The sequence below is a fragment of the Haemaphysalis longicornis genome, unplaced genomic scaffold (genome assembly GCF_048455015.1).
Source record: "Haemaphysalis longicornis isolate Haplotype H1 unplaced genomic scaffold, Haemaphysalis longicornis Haplotype H1 scaffold_1, whole genome shotgun sequence".
Taxonomy (NCBI): domain Eukaryota; kingdom Metazoa; phylum Arthropoda; class Arachnida; order Ixodida; family Ixodidae; genus Haemaphysalis; species Haemaphysalis longicornis.
This window is the reverse complement of record NW_027526203.1, coordinates 2,262,793-2,272,304: the sequence shown is the minus strand read 5'-3', so window position 1 is coordinate 2,272,304 and position 9,512 is coordinate 2,262,793.

The window sequence follows — 9,512 nt, the reverse complement described above, 5'->3', positions numbered from 1 at the left end:
AACTGCATGCCCGAGTGCAACGCCCAGAGGAGACCTACGCATCAGATATTGAAGATGTAATCGCGCTCTGCTGCCGGGCCGACAAGGATATGCCTGAAACGGAGAAGGTGCGGCACATCATAAAGGGAATTGCTTCCTTTGCCTTTAATGCAATGCCTATACACAATCGCAATAGCATTGCCGATGTGCGAACGATATGTCAGCGGCTCGACCATCTGCAGTCTATCCGCATTCAACAGGACACCTTTCCTACCTGCCCTTCTGGCTATGCCGAACTCCGTGTGTTGATTCGTGACATAATTGGTGAAGAGCTGCAACAGCGCGACACGCCCTACCTTCAGAACAACTACGGCCGCGCACCTGGGCTCCGTGACATGGTCAGAGAGGAGCTTGTCTCTATGACATCCCTTCCCCAGCCATGTCATTCCGCCTCTCTTCACGCGCCGTCTTACTCCGAGGCCGCATCACGGTTACCTGTGCCCGTGGAGCCGATTGCTGCTTCACCGCCACCGCATGGCCACTTCACCGCTCTTTCGACACCCTCGACCGCACCGCCTTTCCGTTCAACATGGCGAGCACCGCGCACTACTAGCGACCGGCCCGTATGCTACTACTGTGGAATTCAAGGGCATATTTCCCACTTTTGCCGACGACGACGACGACGACGACGACGAGCGACGCGGCTACGCTCCCTACGAACGGGATAACCGCTTCAGCTACCCCATTCGTCAGCGTATGCCGTCACCCCCTCCGGGCCGCTCGTCGGCCGCTCCTGACGCCCCGGACCTCCCCCGTGGTACCCGTCTCGCCCGACGTCGTTCTCCCTCGCCCTACCGTCGCTCTCTGTCACCACTACGGCCCGTCGTGCATGCTCCCACCCAGCAATCGGAAAACTAGACACTGCAGTTTTTGGAGGTAAAACTGTATTGTTTGGATCGACCACAATTCCTCCTGAATTTCCGTCTAACATGTTGTCTGTTTCTGTCGAAGGGGTTCAAGTGGAAGCGCTCGGAGATACTGGAGCAAGTATTTCTGTTATTCATGCTGACCTGTGTTGGCGTCTGAGGAAAGTCAAGACTGAGTATGTTGGTCCTTGTTTACGTGGCGCCAATGAGCACGACATCAAGCCAGCTGCCTATTGTACTGTGCGTGTTTTGGTTGGAGATATCCGCCATCATATTCAATGTGCAGTGCTTTCGCCGTGTGCTCATCAACTAATCCTAGGATAGGACTTCCTATCCTCTGCTTCAGCCGTTATTTCCTGCCGTCACCCGGCCACCAGAATTGCCGACACTGAACATTTAAGTTGTCAGGACTCACCACAGCCCTTCCCCAAGTTGAATGCTGACCGTGTCTTGGCAGCTGGTAGCGAAGAAATTCTCTCCGTCGTTTCAGAAGAAATTACAGAAGGCGATGTGGTGGCCGTCCCGGCTGCTCGATTTCTTCCGCATGGGATTGTCATTGCAACTTGTCTAATTCGATTGGCAAATGGATCAGTAGCACTCGCCGCAGTCAGTACTACTAATGAGCCCATTCTACTGCACCGAGGAACCACTATTGCGTCAGTGGTCGACAGTAAACCTGATTCTGTCGTTTCTGGTGGCACCCAGGCCTCAAAAGAGTCCTTGTTTGCTTCGCCTCCCGATCTGTCAGCTCTTGCTACCACCGAGCTTACGCCTCATCAAACGAAGCTATTACTCGACATTCTCGCAAAGCACTACACCTCGTTTGACGTGCATGCGCCCGGCCTCACACAGACGACAGCGGCAGAGCATAGAATCGAAACGGAAGGGCCCACCGTTATTCGCCGCTGACCGTACCGTGTCTCCTCGTCCGAGCGGAAAGTAATAGAGGAAAATGTGGCTGATATGCTCAAGAAAAAGGTTATTCGACCGTCGACGAGCTCGTGGTCTTCGCCCATTGTTCTGGTTCGGAAAAAGGATGGTTGCGTGAGGTTCTGTGTTGATTACCTGGCTCTAAATAGGATAACTCGTAAAGATGTATATCCTATGCCACGAATAGACGATGCTTTGGATTGCTTGCAAGGCGCAGAATATTTCTCGAGCCTGGACCTTCGTTCCGGGTATTGGCAAATCCCAATGGCCGAAGCGGACAAAGAGGAAACGGCATTTACCACTCCAGATGGCCTTTATGAATTCAATGTAATGCCCTTCGGTCTTTGCAACGCCCCAGCTACTTTTGAACGTATGATGGACACTGTGCTCCGCGGCTTCAAATGGAAAACGTGTTTGTGTTATTTAGACGATGTTGTGATTTTTTCGTCCACGTTTTCCCAACATCAGGAGCGCCTAGATCAAGTATTGACCTGCCTTTCTGATGCAGGACTTTAAATAAATACCAAGAAATGTCGTTTCGCCAGTAAAAGTATCAAAGTGCTGGGACACGTCATTGCCTAAGATGGGATTCGTCCGGACCCCAACAAAACAGCCGCTCTTGACAACTTTCCCCGGCCACTCACTCAAAAAGATCTGAGAAGCTTCCTTGGCCTGGCATCCTATTTCCGCCGTTTTATCCGCAACTTTGCCACCATAGCTTCTCCTCTGCACCAGCTTTTACGGGCTAACGTCCCTTTCAACTGGACGGATGTGTGCCAGCAAGCTTTTCAAGCCCTCAAAAACGCTCTTACATCTTACCCTGTCCTGCGTCACTTCCACGAAACGGCACCTACCTTATTGCATACCGATGCAAGCGGGTGCGGCATTGGTTCGGTTCTTCTACAATCTGATGCTCAGCTTCGTGAAAGAGTAATCGCGTACGCTAGTCGTTCGCTGACACCCGCTGAGCAAAATTACACTATCACAGAACAGGAAAGTCTGGCTGTTGTCTGGTCTATTCAGAAGTTCCGCCCATACCTGTACGGCCGACATTTCACCATTGTCCCCGATCATCACGCCCTCTGTTGGCTATCAACGCTAAAAAAAATTGTCTGGGCGCCTAGGACGGTGGGTCTTGCGTTTGCAGCAGTACGATTTTACGATTACGTACAGGTCCGGCAGAAAGCATTTGGATGCTGATGCCATTTCGCGTTGTCCCTTATCCTCGTCAACGTACCCTGACTCCTTGGAATCCCGGCACACAAACTTGCCATTAGCCCCTCTCAGCTATGCTTCAGTGCTCCAATCCTCGGAACTTCCAACGTTGCAGTGGGAATATACCTACTGCCGGACTTTGATTTACCGACTCATTGGATCTGTTGAGCCGCCCAACAGCCGGTTGCGACGCCAACTTCGCCTCTTTAAACCTATTGACGGCGTGCTATACCGTGCAAATCATCATCCTGCCGGTTATAACTTGGTGCCTGTCGTTCGTCGTCGACTCCGTCTTCCCATACTCCAAGCACTTCATGATGACGCCACCGCTGGTCATCTTGGCTTTGAAAAAAACTTGCGATCGTGTCCGCAGTCGCTTTTTCTGGCCAGGTATGTCCTCTAGCGTCACCAAGTATGTGGCCTCCTGCCCTTCTTGTCAGCACAGAAAACGACCTACGTCACCCCCGGCCGGTATGCTTCAACCACCTCCGTGCCCTTCTGCTCCATTTGAAGCAGTCGGAATTGATTTGTACGGGCCTTTACCGTCAACACCAGATGGCTACCGTTGGATTATAACCGCCGTAGATCATTTGACTAGATATGCGGAGACCGCTGCGCTCCGATCTGGTTGTGCCGAAGAAGTTGCTGACTTCGTGTTGCGCAATATCATCCTGCGGCATGGAGCGCCTCGCGTTCTGTCGAGCGACCGTGGCAGAACATTTCTTTTGCACATACTCGCTGAAGTTCTTCGAGCCGCCAATACTGTCCACAAAACCTGATTCAGCTACCATCCACAAACAAATGGCATCACCGAACGTTTCTATCGCACTCTGTCCGATATGATCTCCATGTACATCAACCACGACCACAGCAATTGGAACGTAATTCTACCATTCGTCACTTTCGCATATAACTCCGCAGTCCAGCGCATCACCGGCTACTCGCCCTTCTTTCTGGTTTTTGGCCATCAGCCCTCTTTTGCCATAGAGACATTTTTTTTTCTCTGCTCCTGTTCCTGTTACTTCGCCGCTTCACGAACAGTTCGCTTTGCGTATAGCGCACTGCCGACGCATGGCCAGAGACCGCACGGAATCTCGTCAGCAAGAACGGAAGGCGCGCTATGAAGCGACCCATCGCTCCATCCAATTCTCCGAAGGAGACGAGGGGCTGCTGTGGACGCCTGTACGCACGCCTGGACATTGTGAAAACTTCCTACACCGTTACAGTGGTCCTTACGTTGTCGTCCGACAGACTTCTCCAGTCAACTATTGTGTGACCCCAGTGGACACTTCAACCCATCGTAGGCGTCGTGGAACAGAGATAGTTCACGTATCCCGCTTAAAACCCCTTCAACATCGACAGTCGTAATCATTCCCGGCCAGAAGGCCGCCTTCAACTGAGGGGGAAACATGTGAGCATAGGGACGTTATTGCCGGACATTATGCCCAAACGCAACATAACCATCATCGCTTGCATTGGGACACCAAGGGGTGTGTTTCCCGTTTAGTCGTGTCTGTGCACCCATCGCCATTATCATCTGTAAATGATCATCATCATCCCCTCACTTCGACTGCGGACGAACGTCTGGGCTCGGCGACCCAATAAAGGCCTTCTAGCGAAACGCCGTCTCTCAATATATAGATATATATATATATATATATATACAGAAAGAAATGCCGGCAGTCTACAACGCCAAAGAAGGCATAGGGGAATGGTTGGACTATTTGTTACCGTTAGTGACGTTACATTATTATTATTATCATCATTATTATTTTATTAATTACGTGATAAAGAAAGAAAGAAAAACACGTGCCCAGAGTGGGGACCGAACTCACGCCTTTCGATGAGATCTCGAATGCCTTACCAACTCGGCTATCTGGGCGACTGTGTTCTCCTTCGCTTTCTGGGTTATTTATATTTACTACAACTGTATCTGACGCTTGAGGGTGGTAGCCAGCGCCACTCAGACTACACGGGGAGAAGGGGACCTTCTTTTCAACCCCCGGGGCGTGACGCGAACGTCTACAGCCTGTCATAAGCGGGCAACTAGCGCGAAACCCTCTTATGCTACCTTGGCATCAAGGCTGCAAGAACCGAGGCCCTCGCTAAGCTTTCGCACGATAATAGGGTTTAGAAATGAGGGGCTCGTTAGGAAAATACAAAAAGAAACGCCGGCAGTCTACAACGCCAAAGAAGGCATAGGGGAATGGTTGGACTATTTGTTACCGTTAGTGACGTTACATTATTATTATTATTATTATTATTTTATTAATTACGTGATAAAGAAAGAAAGAAAAACACGTGCCCAGAGTGGGGACCGAACCCACGCTTTTCGATCTGGGCACGTGTTTTTCTGGGCACGTGTTTTTCTTTCTTTCTTTATCACGTAATTAATAAAATAATATAAATAATAATAATAATAATAATAATAATAATAATAATAATAATAATAATAATAATAATGTAACGTCACTAACGGTAACAAAGAGTCCAACCATTCCCTTATGCCTTCTTTGGCGTTGTAGACTGCCGGCATTTCTTTCTGTATTTTCCTAACGAGCCCCTCATTTCTAAACCGTATATATATATATATATATATATATATATATATATATAATATATATATGAGAGCTTGCTTCTGGGCTAGTTGGTACATTATTTCTTGTAAAAAGACTTCATCCTCATCACCTCAAACACCTCAAACAGCGTCAGCCTTGTTCACCCGCTTGCACAGTGCCTTCAGCTTGTGTGGGGCGGAAAACAACTTTAACATCGTACCTTTCCCAAACTTTTTCAGCCCGTGTGAGACGTTGTGTATGTACGGAATGACTGCCAGTGGTCTTCTGTCATCCTTCTCTTGCTGACGCCCAACGCCGCGAGTAACTTTTTTCAGAGAATTCTCCTCCACTCCTAAAAGGAGTGGTTCTAGAAAGCCGTTTTCTGTCAGCCGCCCGATCTGCACATAGAGGCTTTCCTTTACGGCGTGGTGGCAAGATTTTGACAAAGCCTGCGTTATGCACGCTGTGGCTACTCCTCGCTTGATAAGTTTTGAATGCCCAGATCGGGCGGCTCAAAGAAAGCGGCTTTCCAGAACCACTCCTTTTTGGTGTGGCAGAGAATTGTCTGAAAAAAGTTAAACGCGGCGTTGGGCGTCATCAAGAGAAGGATGACAGAAGACCACTGGCAGTCATTCCGTTAATCCACAACGTCTCACACGGGCTGAAAAAGGTTGCGGAAAGGTACGATGTTAAAGTTGTTTTTTTCGGCAACACATAAGCTGAAGGGACTGTGCAAGCGGGTGAACAAGGATGACGCTCAACGCCCATGCTGTGAGGTGAAACACAGAAACCCCCTCGTGGGGTACGAGTCAGAGGTCGTCTACTAAATTCCGTTGGACTGTGGGAGGTCCTATATAGGACAAACCGGAAGGTGCCTCAACGAGCGGCTACGGGAGCATAAGAACGCGTGCGCCCAGCTACAAGCACCCGGGCATTTGGCCGATCATTGCAAAAAATGCAAATGCAAACCCCTGTTCAATGAAAACAGTATTGGCACGCTCCCACAGCAGGACGACCAGGGAGGTTATAGAAGCCTTTAGTATGGCATCGGGGAGCAGCCAAGGCGCATGCCTGTCAGCCATCGGTGATTCTGAAAAACAAGGAAATTCACCTTCTGCGGAAAGATGTTCCCCGTGTGACAGTGAGCCGCTCGTGGCCAGCTGTAAGTGAGACCGCGCAAAAAAGAAGTGATGATAACCACTATCAAGAACTTAACACAGATAGGGTTTTGTGCGGGGTTTTGAACGTTTCTGTTTCTATGTTTATATCTCCAATGTTTTCTGATAGGGTCGGAAAATAAAGGCCAGTTGACAGTTGCGGTTTCGTTAGTCTGCATCGTGTGTTCCGCCATCCTTCGTCTCCGTAATTTCAATTTAGCGCTGTGTTTTTACAGGAATATATATATATATATATATCAGTGCGTCACACCGAAAAAAATACCGGTGCGGTTATGGTTCTGCTTCAGGCGAAATCATTTCGTTCCGGTTCAGTTCGGGTTCGACAAAATCACGTGCCGAACCGGTTTGGGAGATTTGAAGCGGTTCGCGAACCGGTTCGATGAGTTGAATGATCACTGAAATTAAAAAAATAAAACATGTAGTAGTTTAAAACGGCAGTCAAATCAAAATACAAACAAAAATTCGAAATGCGGATGCTCCCCAAGGAGAGTGGCGCAATTGCAAAGCAAACTTTAAACAATTACGAGATATTAGAAAAACAGATGAAGTGCCGACGATTTACCACCTACTTTCTCGCCCAGGCTTTATGTTGTCCTAGCGACTATTCCTGAAGCCACCGCCAGGAAATATGACGCTGGGGTATATTTTCTGAACTTTCCTTTTTTATTGAAATCGCAATCGTCGCTATGGAATCACCCATCATGCTAACCTTGAAGCCTTAAATTTAGGCCTGCGTACTGGCGCGTTCAAATACCACCGTGTAATGACCATGGCGCACAGTTTTTTTATATTTGTAACAAAACAAAAATCCTACAACAGGTGCATAAATATTACCAATGAATTAGATTATTTGGTCACCCTGAATAATTTGTTAGCTGTCACCTTATCGAATGTGTTAGCCACACTTTTGTTAAAAGTAAGCTTTAGTTCACACTTAGTCACTGCATTATTGCTCTTGCCACTGCAATTCCTTTCGCGATAGCTATACCGGATGTGTGCATCACAATCCCATCGTTCTGTGTGTAACATTGCGGAATCTTGCAACACATTATGCTGTTACAAAATGAAAGGGAAATTTGACGCGTGCAGCAGAGATGGGTGTTTTTCGGGTTGACGCTCTTTAATTCGTTCACAGAAGTACTCCCCCCCGGAACGAATAGCAGTAGAAGTAAAGTAGCCAGTTGGGCAGTCAGTACAAGTGCACATTCGAAGAAAAGCAGATCTGAAACAGACAAAACTGCATCAACAGCAAACGAATTAGCCACTGAGCAGCTCCTGTGGTCACACTTGTCAAGTATTTACAATTTGCAGGTGTCGGACGAAATGCATTACGAAATTACGAAATGCAAAGAGTTTGCACACATCGGCTGTAGGCTTTTGCTGTGGCACAGTGGAGCACTCCTGTAGCCTGATTACTTAAATAAAGTCGCAGCTAGGAAAGGGCAAAGTCGTTTTATATCCCCTGCAAGCTGCCGAGGATGACATTTCGTTTGGTCAGCTTGCACTACGCTCGCGCTTCCAGCAGCAACAGACCGTTGCTACATTGGTGCTCATTCATTTCCCGTGTTGTTACATAGAGCGTGATAGTATTCAATTGTCAGGATGGGAAAGTGCGCAAGCGCGTACGAGGTTGATGGTACGTGAAAGAAAAAAAGGCCTGAATTGCATTGATTGTGCAATATCAACAACGGAGGGTCGAACCGCTTCGGCATGAACCGTCAACCGTTATTGCTTTTTTCAGTTCAGTTCCGGTTTGACACCCTGGTATATATATATATATATATATATATATATATATATATATATATATATATATATATATATATATATATATATATATATATATATATATATATATATATATATATATATATATATATCTGGGCGACTGTGTTCTCCACTTTCTGGGCTATTTATATTTACTAGAAGTATATGTGACGCTTGAGGGTGGTAGCCAAATAGCCCAGAAAGTGAAGGAGAACACAGTCGCCCAGATAGCCGAATTGGTAAGGCATTCGAGATCTAATCGAAAGGCGTGGGTTCGGTCCCCACTCTGGGCGCGTGTTTTTCTTTCTTTCTTTCTCCCTTATATTAAAAAAAATCTTAACTTCATTAACCATAGTAAAAAATAGAGCCTAACCACACCCCTATGCCTCCTTTGGCGTTGTAGACTGCCGACCTATGTTTCTGTATTTCCTCAACGAGCCCCTCATTTACTTACTATATTAATCCGCGAAAGCCTAGCGAGGGTCTCGGTTCTGGCAGCCTTGATGCCTAGGTAGCATAAGAGGGCTTCCCGCCAGTTACCCGCTCATGACAGGCTGTAGACGTTTGAGTCACGCCCCGGGGGCTAAAAAGGAGGTCCCCTTCTCCCCGTGTAGTCAGGGTTGCGCTAGCTACCGCCCTCAAGCGTCAGATATACTTCTAGTAAATATAAATAGCCCAGAAAGTGAAGGAGACCACAGTCGCCCAGATAGCCGAATTGGTAAGGCATTCGAGATCTAATCGAAAGGCGTGGGTTCGGTCCCCACTCTGGGCGCGTGTTTTTCTTTCTTTCTTTCTTCCTTATATTAAAAAAATCTTAACTTCATTAACCATAGTAAAAAATAGAGCCTAACCACACCCCTATGCCTCCTTTGGCGTTGTAGACTGCCGACCTATGTTTCTGTATTTTCTCAACGAGCCCCTCATTTACTTACTATATATATATATATATATATATATAT